Source organism: Amblyraja radiata, chromosome 37 (assembly GCF_010909765.2).
Source record: "Amblyraja radiata isolate CabotCenter1 chromosome 37, sAmbRad1.1.pri, whole genome shotgun sequence".
Taxonomy (NCBI): domain Eukaryota; kingdom Metazoa; phylum Chordata; class Chondrichthyes; order Rajiformes; family Rajidae; genus Amblyraja; species Amblyraja radiata.
Genome location: NC_045992.1, coordinates 6112916 through 6130900, shown reverse-complemented (window position 1 = coordinate 6130900; position 17985 = coordinate 6112916). Strand labels below are relative to the sequence as shown.

Genomic DNA, 17985 nt, shown 5'->3' with positions numbered 1-17985 from the left:
CACCCACCCACCCAACCCCACAACACGATCCGTGCTAACTAGCAGCAAATACATAACGGGGAGGGGGGGGTCGACGTTACAGAAACGGCCAGTGTTGCTGAAGTTATACCTTGAAAAAGTTACAATTAGTTTGGTTTACATTAAAACTACAACTGCTTTCAATAAAATATCTCGTGGAGTCGGACGCCTTTTCTCTGTCGTAATAAGACGGTACTAAAGTTTGCAAACTCTTTTCATTACATCAAGAAAAATAGTTCCCTGGAAGCAAGGATAAAGGCAAACCGCCTAACTCCGATCACCCTTTTTTTGCTTAATGGAGCGCGTTATTGGACATTTAGCACGACCGTGATAGAACACGCGGTGTTACAGACAGTGATTTTGCGTACAGCGCCAGAACTCATCGCCAAAAGTTAAATGCTTTATATTAAAAAAAACACTGACGCCGCTCCCAGGCCAGTCAAAGCACCGCGAGGAAACCACGGACACTTAGATAGCGCTCTAAATGGGAATCAATTCGAGAGAGGGCGGACAAGGATGGAAAGAGAGGGATTGGGGGGGGCAGGGAGAGGAAGGGGTGGTGGAAAATGTTTCCCGAGATTTACCTGCTGAGCGACAGAGATGTGGCGCTGCGGAGAGGGTGCCGAGGGAATGAGAGGCGAGCAGGGATGGAGCACTCACTTACAGCTCACACTGAGCCTCTGCATGAGTCTGGAGGAGGGAGTTACTCTCTCCGTCCAGGAATTAACCCTTTCACACAGTATCCTCGCTGTGGGCGGGAGAAACAAAAAAAGTGTCCTGTAATTTCTGGATATGCAAACACGTAAAGGACGTGTCCTTCACAGAATCTCATCTACCTCTTCTGAAATTTGAACCGTTCTCCACACTTCAGAAACAAGATACATGGCTGTGCTACAATGGGTGTCAGGGTGGTTAGAACAACCCGAGCTCGTCTGACGAGCCTGGTATATTTAACTTCTGTATGATTACATGTTTCAATGCTGGATAATTTGAAAAGGAAGCTGAAAATAGAATGCTATTCTTAATCCACCTTGAACAATTTGCTTGATCAGATGGGCAATTAAGAGTCAACCATACTATGGGCCTGGAGTTACATAAATAGGTAAAGAGTGCAACACTCGTTAACACCAAGCTGACAATTTCACAGCTTTATGCCATATTCAATAATAATCTACATTTTCCATCTACAGCAGTGGGATTTGAAAATATCTCTATATTAAGTTAAAGTTTATTATTGACACATGTATATGAAAAGCTTTTTGTTTGGATGCTATCCAATCTTATCAGATAATACTATACATGAATCCAATCAAATCAAACTCAAATGCAAATGTTGAGTAAAATATCAGAGTGCAAAATATAGTTCTCAGCATTGTACTGCAACAATTCCAGAGAAAAAGCTCAATTCTACAATGAGGAAGGTTGGAAAATTGGGATTGTAACCTAGCTTATGGAAGGACCGCTACGGACCAATTAGACCTGAGTTCTTTAAAACTAATCCATCAATTTAGCCACTATACTACCATAGTCCAACAGCTCTGCCCCAAATTAGAAGATTTAATGTGGAGGAAGGAACTGCAGATGCTGGGTAACACTGAAGATACTCAAAATGCTGGAGTAACTCAGCGGGACAGGCAGCATCTCTGGAGAGAAGGAATGGGTGACGTTTCGGGTCAAGACCTACTTGTCAGAATGGGAGTTGAGCACCTTACTCAAGCTAGCAAGCCAATGTAAAACTAACCAAGTTGGTGGTCATACTTTCAGATGTGACTGTTAAAATAGTTCTGGCTGTTTGGATAATCCTCATCATAGGAGTTATTCCCCTCTCAACTCTGGCGATTAAATCTCATTGCTGTTTGCAGCATCAATGGCACGGACCCGCACAAGTCTTTAAATGAGGGTCAGTAGAGGAGTCTTAATAATCAACTGTTATCTTACAATCAAGAGTTTGGGGAGACAAGACAAAAAGTAAAATGGATGTGAGATTGTGATTGAAGAGATCTCCAAAGTCAAGGTTTCTTGACACAATAATGTCACCTTTTGAGTGTGGTGGCATTTGGTGAAATTCAGGAAGGCAACAAAAGCATGGAAGTCAGCTCCACAATTGCAGCAGCCATATAATCTAGTGTGTGGTGATTATGCAAAAGTATTTGAGACCCGTCTCAAGTGTTGTCAGGAAGGGCAATCATCAGAAATAGTAAGATTAAACGAGAACTTACCAGTTTGAAGTTTGATCTGTATTTTATGAGGAGTTACGATGAGGGATTACGTGAAGAACCCCACCAGGACGCATGCGTGTCATTCTTCAAAGCAGCGGTGTGAAATCACAGACAACTGTAATGACTAAACATAGTAAGATTAGAGAAGAGATACCAGTTAAGTATATGATCAAGGGTGGGAGCGGAGGGCACGTAATCCCTCATCGTAACTCCTCATAAAATACAGATCAAACTTCAAACTGGTAAGTTCTCATTTAATCTTACTATTTTACTTCGGAGTCACGTGAGTGACTACGTGAAGATTTTAAAGCTTTGTGATTTCATGCCGTGGAACGAGTCCATGCATCACGTCTGCCTTGACTGTAGGAGGAATAGTGTTAACATAATTTGGACACGAATTCGACATTGAAATCATAAAATTTATTAACACAAATTATAACCCTTTTATGGGTTTGAATTAATTTACAGAATTTTAAAAAATTTCTGCAAATGTTCCAGATTTCATTACTGGTTTATTGTAAAATAATTGGAATGTTCTTTCCCCTGACCATCCTGCTGCTTCGAGGACTTGGTCCATGGGCACGTCCAATTGTATTGCTGCCGATGTAGCTGCAGCCCTGGTGGAATGAGATTTAAAAATGTTAGTATCCACCCCAGCCTGTGTAAGCACCTGTTTCAGCCATCTCGAGATGGTCTGGACCGTCACTCTTTTGTGAGGTTGCTTGTGGCTGATCAGAAGTCCCTTCTCATTGCCTCTTAGGATTTTTGTTTTCTCTATGTATAATGACAGGTGTCTAACTATACAGAGACGGTCATCTGTAGGGTATGACCTAAATAGTATATTGAGGCCTGCTGATCCCTGTCTGTTCTGCTTTACTAGCTCGTAGATGTGGAACGTAATATTGTCAGGTGAGGAAGTCATGTTGTCCAGTCTAAGTTTATGCAGTGACTGTACCCTCTGTGCCGTGACCAATGCCATTAACATGCCTGTTTTTAAAGTCAGTCTGTGTAGGGACAGAGCTGATGCTGGAGACCAGTTTCTGAGCGTCTTCAGGACAATGCTTACATCCCAAATTTGGGAGTACCTGGTTTTTGGGGGATTAGTATTAAAAATTCCCCTCATGAGCTTTGTTACCAGTGGGTGAGTCCCTACAGAGTAACGCTCTGTCCCTTACCATAGGTAAGTCGACAGAGCACTTCTGGCGCTGTTGATGGCACTGTAACTGAGCCCCTCATCATAGTGGAGGCCTGCCAGATATTCCAGAACAGACGGGATGTTCATGTTTCTGTTGGTGATGTTGTTTTTATGGCAGTACATTTCCCACTTCCTGATGTAGACCAGATACTGTTTTTTAGTCGATTGTCTTTGGGCCGCCGAGATCATGTTCGCTGTTCGGTCCGTTAGTCCAAGTTGTAGAAGTGGTGTTTTTAAACTCTACAAATTAATAGGTTCAAATATTTATGGCATGGGTGGCTATCCCCTGTTACGGGATGTAGCAATAAGTCTGGTCTATATGGGATGGTAATACATGGTTCTAACACCATGTTTTGTACCACTGGGGACCATGGTTGTGTAGGCCAATCGGGTACTACCAAAATACCAGACGCAGAGTCTTGTTGTATTTTCCTTAATACCCGACTGATGAGGCAGAAAGGAGGGAATGCGTAAATAAACAATTTCCCCCAATGCAGCGAAAATGCATCTGTCGCTGCTGTCCCAGGGTCTGGTTCCCATGAAACATAGTTTGGTATCTGGTTGTTTAGTCTGGATGCAAATAGATTGATATCTGGTGTTCCATATTTTGCTGTAATATCAGCAAATACTATTTTGTTCAACATCCATTCGGTGTTTTCATTCAATTTGCGTGACCTGGTGTCTGCCACTAAATGTAGTCTCCCTGGTAGGTAAGTGGCTGATATCCAAATATCTCTTTGGATGCACCATTGCCAAATTGAATTAGCCAGATTGTCACATGATATCAATTTGTTTCCACCCATGTGGTTAATGTATGCTACCACGGTGGTTTGTCTATTTGTAGTCGAACATGCTGGTGATATGACCCACTACAATATGACTTTAGGCCATGGAATGCACCCAACATTTCCAAGTAGTTTATGCCCAGTGTGAGTAAGAAAGATGCCTCCTGTGCAGTCCATCTCCCTCCACAGCTGGTGATGGTATTGGTGGCTCCCCACCCAAGTGCACTGGCATCAGTTTGTAGTACCATGGAAGGGTTACTGACAATGATTGGGTTTGAACAAAGCCAGATGTTGTCTATCCACCATATTAGTTCCGTTTTGGCTTGGATTGGTAGTCTCATAGGTCTGTCAAAGTGACCTGCATTAATTTTGAGCGCTTGTATTTTTGCTCTCTGTAAGTTTTGGTAATGTAGAGGTCCAAATTGTGTGGCTGGGAAAGCAGCCACCATTTTACCAATTACTTTTGCTACCAATCTGATGGATGGTTTGCTGATGTCAATGAGGTTATTGCAAGCCTCTATTAAATCACTAGCCTTTCCCTTAGGTAGTGTCACCGTCATGTGAACTGAGTCAATGGTGAACCCCAAATAGTCCATAGTGGTGGACGGCGTTAGTTTAGATTTAACTGGATGGATGATAAATCCCAGTTTTTCAAATAGCTGTTTTGTGGCTGTTACAGTTTGTATGGCTAATTCCAAAGTTTTGCCCACAATGAGTATGTCATCTAAATATGCCATAACCATGTGTTTACATTTCCGTAGAAATGCTAGGGCTGGTTTTAACATTTTTGTGAACAGCCTGGGGGCTGATGATAGCCCATTTGGCAGTGCTTTATACTGACAGCACTGGGTACTGGTGGCCGACTAGGAAAAGGGGAGATGTAGCGAGACCTGGGGGTCATGGTACACCAGTCATTGAAAGTGGGCATGCAGGTGCAGCAGGCAGTGAAGAAAGCGAATGGTATGTTAGCTTTCATAGCAAAAGGATTTGAGTATAGGAGCAGGGAGGTTCTACTGCAGTTGTACAGGGTCTTGGTGAGACCACACCTGGAGTATTGCGTACAGTTTTGGTCTCCAAATCTGAGGAAGGACATTATTGCCATAGAGGGAGTGCAGAGAAGGTTCACCAGACTGATTCCTGGGATGTCAGGACTGTCTTATGAAGAAAGACTGGATAGACTTGGTTTATACTCTCTAGAATTTAGGAGATTGAGAGGGGATCTTATAGAAACTTACAAAATTCTTAAGGGGTTGGACAGGCTAGATGCAGGAAGATTGCTCCCGATGTTGGGGAAGTCCAGGACAAGGGGTCACAGCTTAAGGATAAGGGGGAAATCCTTTAAAACCGAGATGAGAAGAACTTTTTTCACACAGAGAGTGGTGAATCTCTGGAACTCCCTGCCACAGAGGGTAGTCGAGGCCAGTTCATTGGCTATATTTAAGAGGGAGTTAGATGTGGCCCTTGTGGCTAAGGGGATCAGAGGGTATGGAGAGAAGGCAGGTACGGGATACTGAGTTGGATGATCAGCCATGATCCTATTGAATGGCGGTGCAGGCTCGAAGGGCCGAATGGCCTACTCCTGCACCTAATTTCTATGTTTCTATGTTTCTATGACAGAGTTGTCCGATCCAGTTGAATTTTAAGTAACATCTGTGGTCACCTCGTATAGGCACTGTATAGTAAGCATCTTTTAAATCGATGCTGGCCATGAAGTAACCTTTGTAAATTAATTGTTTAGCAGTAACAAAGGTTTCCATTTTAAAGTGAATATATTGTACAAATGTATTCAATTTTGTCAGATCGATGATGATGCGACAACCACCATCTTTTTTGATTTTGGTAAAAATATTGAACACGAATTCTAATGGTTCGTGTTGAGTTATCTCAATTACACCTTTTATGTAAAGCCGCTCCAGTTCAGCTTGTGCCTCTGATTTTTCTTTATCAGAGAGCACGAACACTCGGTTCGGTATATGTTGAACTGGAGGGCTGTATAAACTCTATTGTATATCCCTGGATACTGCTTAAGATGTAAGTATCGGTTGTTAATATGCTCCATGCATTCAAAAACCAGTGTAGTCTCCCCCCAACCTCCATATTTTTTAGGGATCCAGACCCACCTACCTCCATTGTTACCAGTGGCAGGTTTACTTCTTTTTGTAGTGTTTTCGCTGTTGTTGTTGCGCTGGTGTCTGGTTTTTCGGTTTGGTTGGCGTTGGGGTTCCCCGCATCTTCCAAGAAGGCCGGCCTGGGCCATGGCCTAAAAAAGACTCATGTTTGAAATACCGTGCCTTCGAGCTTTCACCAGTTCTGCTGGTGGGTGCGTAGGGATGCTGTCTTTGGCTGTAGTGGGTTTTTGTTGGTGTTCCTTTTATTAATCCCAAGGTTTTGGCTTCCTCATCCAGCTCTTTTACCTGCTTCGATAGGTTGCCTCCGAACAAGAGTATGGGTGGTTTTGTGGTCCCAGGTTTGCACAGTCCCTGCGAATTTTGGGTTCAGTGTGGGTTGAATGGCACTTTTCCTGATGTTATTTATTTCATGCTGGGTGTTGCAGAATAGTGCCAGTGCATCTTGTTGGTCCTGGGACATGTCCCTGTCGTCCACTGTACGGGCAAATGCTGTTATCCCTGCGGTCAGTAATTTCAGTACTTTTTGCAATTCTCTCTAACTTCTACAGGTGCACAGTCGAGAGCATACTGACCGGTTGCATCGTGGCTTGATTCGGCAATTTGAGCGCCCTGGAGAGGAAAAGACTACAAAAAGTAGTAAACACTGCCCAGTCCATCATCGGCTCTGACCTTCCTTCCATCGAGGGGATTTATTGCAGTCGCTGCCTCAAAAAGGCTGGCAGTATCATCAAAGACCCACACCATCCTGGCCACACACTCATCTCCCTGCTACCTTCAGGTAGAAGGTACAGGAGCCTGAAGACTGCAACAACCAGGTTCAGGAATAGCTACTTCCCCACAGCCATCAGGCTATTAAACCCGGCTGGGACAAAACTCTGATTATTAATAACCACTTTCTGTTATTTGCACTTTACCAGTTTATTTATTCATGTGTGTATATATTTATATCATGGTATATGGACACATTTACCTGTTTTGTAGTAAATGCCTACTATTTTCTGTGTGCTTAAGCAAAGCAAGAATTTCATTGTCCTATACAGGGACACATGATAATAAACTCACTTGAACGTGACTTGAAGGTGCATCATCTTGGCGTGGGTATCAAACAATCTAGCCTCCAGGCAAGTGCAGGCAAGCCCTGTCAAATTGGGCCATTTAGAATTCTGCACATGAACATTTGCACTTTCAAATATTAATTATTTTAATTCTGAAACATGCACATTCCTGATGCATATTATCAGAGTAAAAGCTGACGGCAGCAGTTCAATGTTAAATTAGAATGAACAGGTAAGCAGAAAGCAATTTAGACAAGTATAGGACTTGAAGGCAATTATTATCAGTGCTGAGATTTGAAATATCCTGCAGGTAGGGTGGGCAAACACTGATAGGTAGAGTTTAATAAGAACAAATAAATACAGTGCCCTCCATAATGTTTGGGACAAAGACCCATCATTTAATTATTTGCCTCTCCACAATTTGAGATTTCTAATAGAAAAAATCACGTGGTTAAAGTACACATTGTCAGATTTTATTAAAGGGTATTTTTATACAATTTTGTTTCACCATGTAGAAATTACAGCCGTGTTTATACATATCTCAAAGTTTATACAAATCTCAAATTGTGGAGTACAGAGGCACATAAATACATGATGGGTCTTTGTCCCAAACATTATGGAGGGCACTGTGATTGCTTTCCAACACAGCAGTATGAGTGCTCTCAAGTATTTAACATAAAAGAGAATTAGATGCAAAATAGCCTCACCATGAATTATCCTTATTTGAACATACAGCTGTATTTTCACCCTCATTGCATCAAATTCCTGCAGCTTTCTAGTTAGCAGCTATGTGGCAGGCAACGTTACCACATTCCCAAGATAACAAGAGGGGAGGTAGGAAAAGAGGCAGGGAGAGAAAGCAAACTGAAATTTTATTATTATTGCAACACTCATTTTACTTTGATTCTATTTAAAGATATGATAAAAAGAAATGGTACCACAAATAATTTGTAATAGGCAAACATTGTTTGTTTTTTACTTAAAGCAATCCGCCAAATGTTTTGCAATGCTCTTCTTGATAAACAAATTCTAAGATAAAAGATATTTAAAGCCATAAAGGATGTGATAAGAAATATTCTCCTGTTTGCAATTTCTGAGCGAGTTAAAATGTCTAAAATTAACATGCATAAGTTCCAGTTATATTAGGTCAAGAATATGGACCACACACTAAAATATATTGTTAGAAACAGATACATTTATGGAAAGTGCCAGAACAGATGGCCGTTTATGTTTATGTGAATTGCATTGTGTTGGTGTGAGTCTTGGTTCTTTTTTTGTATGGCTGCAGAAACCAAATTTCGTTTGAACCTCATGTGAGGTTCAAATGACAATAAAAGGTATTGTATTGTTTCCAGAATCCTTCAGGAGATTACAGCAAGAACTTATGAGGTATGCTTATGAAGAATTCATAAATATTTTGAGCAGTTCACCAAAAGCTTAATGTACAGTGTACATAATATACACAAATGAAGCTCCAACCTTACTTCAGGATCAGTTATGCCAATATCAGTAACAGGAAAATGCTCAGAATCCTCATAATGTAGGTATTAAAAGCCAAATAAAACAAGATAAACATGTTACTCATCACAACATTGTTAAATCTTTCCAAAGAATTGTTAATTGTTTGCTATTCAATCCTTTGGATACATACATATTTTTGGAAAAAAGTTCAGTATCATCCTTAATCAAATTACAAGGCTGTGTAGAATCAGTAACAAACTGGCTAATTCGACTTACATTTTATAAGAACCACCCCGTCTAAGAACAATTACAATTTCATGGTTGTTCTGGGCATGATGCTATTTTAATCTTAACTAGCAAATATATTAAAAATGGTACATTGTGACATTCCAAATGTCGTTATAATAAATGCAAAACACCAATGATTGATGAATTATTCTTATCTGCAATGTGAAATTAAAAACCTCTGCTGCCAACTACAAATTAAGCAAATGACATTTAAACACAGAGTTACCCAAGTCGGTCTTTACTGAATAAGGTTAATGTATCATGTGACTTATTAAAAGCAGCATTTAGAGGTATTCTGGTAGTATATAAATGTTGGGAGAAGTGCTGTTGGAGTAAATTTCCCCGACCTAGCTATGTTTTCACACCAGGCCAGAAAGTAAATTACTGCCTGGCTTGACTAGGGGATCTTTTGTATGGCAAAGTGACTAGGGGATCTATTATATGGCAAAGTGATTTGTGTCAGTGTAAAGGGCCTGTCCCACTGTACGAGGTAATTCAAGAGCTCTCCCGAGTTTAAAAAAAAAATCAAACTCGTGGTAAGTATGTAGCGGGTACGTCGGAGCTCGGGACATCGCTTAGCGGCTCGTAACGCCAACGGCAGGTACTCGGGATACGCGGTAAGCTTGTGAAGATTTTTCAACATGTTGAAAAATGTCCACAAGAGCCCCGAGTACCTACGAGCGGCTATTACCGTAATTCTCCGAATTCGATTCAGGGGAAACTCGGGAGAACTCTTGAATTAACTCGTACAGTGGGACAGGCCCTTAACATGTTTAAATGTATCACGTGTTACTATAGTCAGAAAGGTTCGAGGACACATGTTGCCAGGGAAAAGGAATGGCAGACAAATAAACCAATGCGTTTATGTTCCGTGACCTTGAAGCGTGTTTATTGCATTGGTATCAAGGCAAGGATCTGACATTGGCAACGAGGATGGGATCTTGTGTAACTTTGTGGTGGAACACACCTATGTTCTTCATGTAGTGCCAACAAAGCTGAGATCAAGGATGATTGTTGGCTCACGAAGGACATTTAGGAGTTGTTGGAACCAAACAAAATCTTCGTACAAAAGTATGGTGGCCAAGGATGGAAAAAGATGTAGAACGACATGCGAGGTCATGCCATGGATGTCAGATGGTAAGCAGACCCATACCACCTGAGCAAATAGCAAGCACATTGTTACCGACAGGTCCATGGGAAGATGCTGCTGTAGAATTTCTTAGTCCACTTCAATCAGGAGAATCAATATGAGTTGTGATTGATTACTACAGCAGATATTATGTGTATGCAATAATGAAGTCTACAACATCGGAAAAGATTGTAGCAGTTTTGATGGAAATCTTTGCAAGACACGGTCTACCAGTGGCATTATATTCAGACAATGGGCCTCAGTTCATTTCTCAGAGGTTTGCCGGCTACAATAAGAGCACAGGTGTGTACCATCACAAAGTTACACCAAAGTGGCCGCAAGTTAATGGACAAGTGGAACGTCAGAACCAATCTCCAGAGGAGAGGTTGAGAATTGCCCAAGCAGAAGGCAAAGATTGGAAGGAGATGCTCTTATCATATGTGGCAGCATATAGAGGTTGCACCACACAGCACAACGAGGAAGAGTCTGACACAATTGTTGTTTGGAAGGGAAATCCAGACTAAGATACCATGGATTAGTGAAATGGTAAATGATCAAGAAGTGAGAGATCATGATGCAGAAAAGAAAGGGGCATCAATCTCTATGCATTCAGGAGACAATGTGCTAGACCATCAGATGTGAGATGAGGTGCTAGCGGGGAGAGAAAGTCCAAGCAAAATGGACACACCCTTCTTTCCACAACCATACACAGTGGTGTCCAGACAAGGGAATATGGTTACGGTCCAGTCGCCAGAAGGAGTCAAATATGATAGAAAAACATTGTATGTGAAAAAGGATCACCGTTGTGATAGTCCAAGGACACTGCAAACTGAAGTTGAGACTGTGGGGGATCAGACTCAAGACTACCAAATTGAGGAGCCAGGAGGACACATGGGAAAAGGAATAGTGGACGAATAAATCAAAGTGTTTATGTTCAGTGTCCTTGAAGCGTGTTTATTATATTCGGATCCAGGTGAAGATCTGACAATTAGGGCATCTTTTGTATGCAGTGAAATAACTTTATAGATACAATGAACTGCAGCCCTTCGTGCTTTTTTTGTGATAAACCAACATCTGCAGTTCCTTGTTTCTATAAAGTTATTTCACTGCAGAATAAAATCCCACCAGGTAAACGGTAGAAACAGCATCATCCTCTTTGATCTAACACTACGTTTTGCATTCCTTTTCCCCTCTGGCCTGAGTAAACCTCACTTCATGTCTCATTCCTTTTCTGTCTGGTCACTGTATCAGTTAGCTTTTCGCCACAATTTTTATGTAACATAAACATCATTTTGAATGACATTTTATATGATTAAACTTAATTTTAGAATTTACAACAGGGTACACCAATTTTGGGTGTGAAGGAAATTCACTTTAAACTGGACGGCATGAAAACTGATCCAGCGAAAATCAGTGCTATTAATGAACTTCTAGCACCCACGGATGTGCCCAGCTTGCCGAGGTTCCTTGGCATGGCGAACTATTTGAGCCAATTCATTCCAGATTTCAGCGAAATATCAACCCCATTGCACCATCCAACACACAAAGACTCTGCTTGGACGTGGCATGAGCAACAACAGACAGCGTTTGACACTCTAAAACAGCAGATGTCGGCCACCCCTACTCTAGCGACTTTGATCATAGACTGCCTATTACACTTACAACAGGATACCTCTTAACTGGGCAACTATAAACTTTAAAACATTTCCTGGCAGCTAGTCCCTGTTGTTCAACCAAACTAGACCCATGCTCTGTGTAAATACACAACTCCTGATCGCCAGTATTTCCCTTCCGAGCCTCCATTTTACCCCAATATTGCGAAGCCACAGCTCTGTCGATAATCTCTTGCTTTCTCTCTCTCTCCTGGTCACTATTCTCCCAGTTTTGTATATTTTCAGAGCCTTGGTTCCCATAAAGCACACAGGCATACTGTATTTTTGGTCAATACCTGATATTGTGGAACATAAATTGTGTTACTGTATATTTATGTAATATTCCAGAAACATTACTAACGTTTCAGGTTATGTGACCAAATATTACAGAGTGCCGTGGGTCTACCCAAGAAAACGGTTAAGAAATGACACATAAAATGTATGTACATTGCAAGTAGGTGTACGATCCAATAAGTAAGATTTGACATTTTTGGGGGAAATCAAGATATCCTGACCTCAAATTATTAATAACAAATCAGTTACTATCCTGAATAATGTGTTACCCGCTAGCCATGGAAAGTTTCCAGCATTGTATAAAAGAACGTACTATTTCACTTGAGCTGATTGATGAGATCGACGCAATGATTTTAGGGAGCACTATAACCTGACCTTGAATTGAAATGTTTAGTTTGGTACAAATAAAACATTGCATCACTCACGGTACCCATCAATCATAAGCCACTTCCAGTGAATAAGGCAAGATCCATCCACTTGGATACCCACCCGAAATTCAAAATCATTCAGAGTATCAACAACCTGCGTTTGAGGTGCAGTGAAATATCGCAGGACATCTTGCAGAGTGTAATAAAAGAAAATAATATTTTTAAACCAAAGGAGAAGGAATCTCTCTTCTGGATTTACACCTGAGAAGAAGAATCTTTAAATCTCAGGTGATGATATTTCTGGAGCCGATATTGATCAGCAAGTAATAGGTGGGTAATAGGTAAATGAGACTTGCTCCAGACTCGCTGCTGCTGGCAGTATCTGTGGCCATCCACTGTCTCTGGACTCTGGCTCAGATGAGTGTAGACTTCTGGGCAGGGTGATGAGCCCAGGGTGACATGGCCCACTGTTGCCGGTAACATAATGATAACAGTGATTTTAGTTTAGTTTACTTTAGAGATACAGTGCAAAAACAAGTCCTTCGGCCTACCTAGACCAGCGATCCCTGCACATTAACACTATCCTTGGGACATCATTCTACATTTATACCAAGCCAATTAACCAATGTCTTTGGAGTGTGGGAGGAAACCAACGTTCTCGGAGAAAACCCATGCAGGTCACGGGGAGAATGTACAAACGCTGTACAGACAAGCACCCAGCTGTAATTTCTACATGGTGAAACCAAAATGTATAAAAATGTCAAATGAAATCTGACAGTGTGCTCTTTAACCACATGTGATTTTTTCTATTACAAATCTCAAATTGTGTCGTACAGAGGAAAATAAATAAATGATGGGTCATTGTCCCAAACATGACTAATTGGTTGTAAATCCATGATGACATTTCATCATTAGTATTCCAGCACATGATGGGTACTTTCAAATCACACGATACAACCATAAATAAAATAAAGCTGGCCTCATCTATCGTGTTTTTAATTACATTTGCTAACTAGTGGGGAAGCAAAACAATATACAACTGTGAAACACTGTGCATTTGGGAAATATCTAATTGTTAAGAAGCTCCGTGAGACAAGGTTGGGCCATAATATTCTATAGTCTCGGCTTGCTCGAGTCGTTAATTTAGGAAGAGGATGAGGCCAAATATATTTTCTGGGATTTATTCCAAAATTGTAAAGAGATAGATTTTACTTAAAGAAGGAAAGTCTCTACGTTGTAAAATGATCTCTTAATATTCCATGACTACTACCCAAGAACGCACTTATACTTATACTTTTAAATATCTTCTCCACCTTCCAAAATATATTTGGAAACCTCCTTGGAGCTTGGGATAAGTCGAGTGCAAATGTAGAATCTTGTTTATATGGAGAGATTATTGCAACATTAGATTATTGCCTTGTAAAAGTTAAGGAAAATCCTATTACCAGCTTATTAATTGGGTTATGTCTTAGCTTTCTTGGCAGACTGGCTGAACAGCAGGAGTTTCCTTTTATGTATTTAACTTTTGTGGGGCACGTAAGGGAAATGTTTTCAATTCTTTGGTTTTAAATATTTCACACTGTCAATAGTAACTCTAGAATTTTCATTTAAAAGCTATCGCCAAATGAATGGCATTAAAGTAACCCTTTCTTAGTCCTGAGGCCCAATAAATTAAAACAAACCAAACCCTACCAGAAAATAATTAATTCAAGCATAGGTAAGGCCAATCTCCCTCAGCTTCAGGACACATAGATGGCCTCTAACGTTAGGCCTCCCTGAATAGGTTTCAGGTTAGGAATGGGTTGATTCTGTACCTATGCATTTTCCCCCAGAGAAGCTCTGTACAGTCTCATAAAACCAGGCAAAATCAATGCATCATTTATTCTTCTGACCAATCTCCCATGATGTTTCACTCAGTTGTTTGCCAGAGGGTCAATCTGATGGGATACTCGTCTCGGAATAAATTTGTTCACCTCTTACTTTTCCCATTCTCACAACTGCAGATACGAACCTGCTTGATTGGCAATGTGATAATTGCACCTTGCAACCTTTGTTACCACAGAAAAGTGGATGATACTAGAAGAATAAATGCCACTGAAACCAGATAAGTACGAGAGAAAATCATGACAAAATGTACATCATGTACAAAATCACTAGAGGAACAGATCAGGTAGATACACAGTGTGTTTTGCCAAAATAGGAGAATCGAGAACCAGAGGACATAGGTTTAAGGTGATGGGGGAAAGATTTAATAGGAACCTGAGGTGTAACTTTTTCATGAAAAAAGATGGTAGGTGTACAGAACAAGCTGCCGGAGGAGGTAGTGGAAGCAGGTACTATCACAACTTTCAAGAAACATTTAGACAGGTACATGGAAAGGACAGGTTTAGAGATATATGGGCCAAATGCAGGTAGGTGGGACTAGTGTAAATGGGACATATTGACCGGTTTGGGCAAGTTGGGCCGAAGGGCCTGCTTCCACGCTGTAAGACTCTATGACTATGAAAACAATATTATGTAGGGTGGTTGAGATTAAGCGGAAGGAAACTCATGTGATTCATCACCAGCACAGTCCTGTTGGACAACCTGACGTGTTTCTCTGCTTGTTTAAGAAAGAACTACAGATGCTGGAATAATTGAAGATAGACAAAAAATGCTGGAGAAACTCAGCAGGTGAGGCAGCATCTATGGAGAGAAGGAATAGGCAACGTTTCGGGTCGTGACTCAAAGGGTCTCGACCCGAAACGCCGCCTATTCCTTCTCTCCATAGATGTTGTTTCTGTGCTTTATGTCTAAGGGAAGATGAGGTTGGGAGTAATAAGTTGAGCCTTCACAAGATTTAAAAATAAAATAGGAATTTTAATCAGTGGGATTTCTAATTAATTTTACAGTATTTTGTGATTGGGGAAAAAAGTGCTGAATATTTTTGTAAACTTTTATTTGCTTCTTTTTAAACAAAAATCCAGGCCACAATTGGGACACACTTCCACGATTCATTTTTGCAGAGCCTATTTGTTACGTGCACAAAGCACCAAGAATGCTGGCACGTATTCAACGTTGAAATACATTGCTACTTAACTATCTACCTGGTAGAAATATTGCTACTTGACTATCTACCTGGAACTCACTACAAGGACCAAGACCTGTCTCTACTAAAATCTGATTAAAAAAAGAGATGACCCATTTCTTAATCAACATCCACAGTTAGTTCAAGAGAGGCAAGGAAAAAAAAGTAAATTTTGGCCCTGAATATGGACAATTAAGCCAAATGTTATACCTTTCTCTGCCACAGTGGAAAAAAGCAAACAGGATTAATCAGAAATAAAACATTCTAGGCTTAAAATTTATAGGCTTAAATTTTATTTTTTCATCTGTAAAAAGTCATATAGCCAAGTGACTGAAGAGCAGTATCATTTGATTAGCATGACACATTAATACAATTCTCCACATTGTATTACCATAAGTTAAATGGTTTTGGTTAGGTTCGAAATACAGGCCCTTCGGCCCACCGAATCAACCCCAATCAGCGAACCCCACACACTAACACTATCCTACACACACCAAGGACAATTTTACCAAAGTCAATTAACCTACAAACCTGTACACCTTTGTAGTAAACCGAGGTGGGAGGAAACTGTAGTACCTGGAGGAAACCCACAGGTCTCAGGGAGAACGTACAAACTCCGCACAGTAGGCACCTGTGGTCAGGATCGAACCTGGGTCGCTGGCGCTGTCAAGCAGCACCATGGAATCCAAAGATTATAAACTGACACTCATATACAACATGTGTCGGAAGGAACTGCAGATGGTGGTTTAAACCGAAGATAGACACAAAATGCTGGAGTAACTCAGCGGGACAAGCAGCATCTCTGGAGAGAAGGAATGAGTGACGTTTCGGGTCGAGACCCTTTTTCAGACTAAGAGTCATGGTAGAGGGAAACGTGATATGGAAGGGTACAAAGAACATGCGAGGTGTGAAAAGGACAGATCAAAGCAGCCAATGGTCAAGGAAATTGTTGGATGAGGGGAAGCTAACAACGAGGCATACAAACTGTAAAATTAATCAGGAGGACAGTAGGAAAACTAGGGTGGGGGAGGGACAGAGAGAGGGAAAGCAACATATTGAGGATGTCCTGCATTATCAGATGTACCATTTTTCAGAGGAAGTGTTCAATCTTTTCTCTCAGATGGACAGTGAACTGGTGGGGTGCTTTCCCCCATTGCCCAAGCCAATAATTAAATCGAATAGATAGTTTTAAAGACAGATTATCAGATGGTTATTTCATTGGTGTACGAGGGAATGTTCGTTGGTCAGCTCGACATAGATTACAAGACCTACACCAAACCCAAACCAATTAGGAGCAGACGAGGGCATTCGATGCAATTTGTGATCCCAGCTACAAAGACAGATGTGTACAGCAATTTGTCCTTCCCCCGCACAATTAAAGCATGGAATAATCTCCACCCTGCTATGGTTACCCAACCAGATGCAACTACATTTAAAGTAGCTCTTTCTTCCCAATAACCCTTTCTGGCTTAAGCCCTCCCTTCACCACCTCCAGTTTAAATTCCATTTGGAATATTTTGGAGGGCAAGAAACCAAGAATCAGCTTTGGGTGAAATTATTGCCGTTTCTCACCATGGCAGTGACTACACTACAAAAATGGCCCCCTGGCTTTTAAAGACTTTGAGAGATTCTCAATAAAAAGACGAATTAGCATAATATATAAATTTCAGTATTTTTCTTTCTTTTTTTTAAAATTTGGATGCACGCTTCTGTTTGTCTAGGTCAGGAGCCTTTTGGTTCATGCGATTTATCTATAAAGTAAGTGACCAGCCTAGCTTTATTCAGGATACCTTGTTATTTGAAAAGTCAAACAACTTTTAACTTTTCAGAAGTTCAAATTTGCATTTAACGCGTGCTTTAAAACACCCCAGGATACGATGAAGAGAATACCCCGATCAACATCTTTCCCTCAATCAGCCATCAAGAATAGATTCGCCGGTTGTCTGATTATATGATCTTGCTGTGTGTAATCTGGCAACTCCACTGGGTTATTTCCTACACACACACTTATTATATATAGCAGGAACGAAAACTTCCAATTAGTATGGACTTGCAAAAGAAATGAAGCGGAATTTAAAAGTTGTATAAATATTGACACGACTGTTTAAACATTTGCACTGAGTGAAATACTTGGATAATTATGTGTAATATGCCGGTTAGAAAGTTCCAGTAAATCGTACCTAGGCCTTGCCTGTGCGGACAGCGCGGCTCAATCCTTCTCCCTAACTAGGACTTCTTCTAGTTTTCACACAAACAACTACGCTCGCTGAGGGAAAAGTGAGACTTCTTGGCTGTCATTCCACTACCCAGAGGCGGGCCTTCACC

At 40.9% G+C, this 17985-nt stretch overlaps 1 protein-coding gene across 6 annotated transcripts in view; it reads right to left on the bottom strand.

Moving 5' to 3' along the window:
• Window positions 1-17985, bottom strand: part of p4ha1 (prolyl 4-hydroxylase subunit alpha 1) — a 69655-nt gene extending 51670 nt beyond the window's left edge. For 4 of the 6 annotated variants that reach the window (XM_033012466.1, XM_033012469.1, XM_033012470.1 and 1 more), the window contains exon 1: window positions 603-749. The gene's annotated coding sequence lies outside the window, so the exon portion shown is untranslated. Of the gene's footprint in view, window positions 1-602; window positions 750-12780; window positions 12783-13887; window positions 13969-17840 lie in introns of those variants that run through there. The other 2 variants (XM_033012468.1, XM_033012467.1) reach the window with 2 other exon arrangements.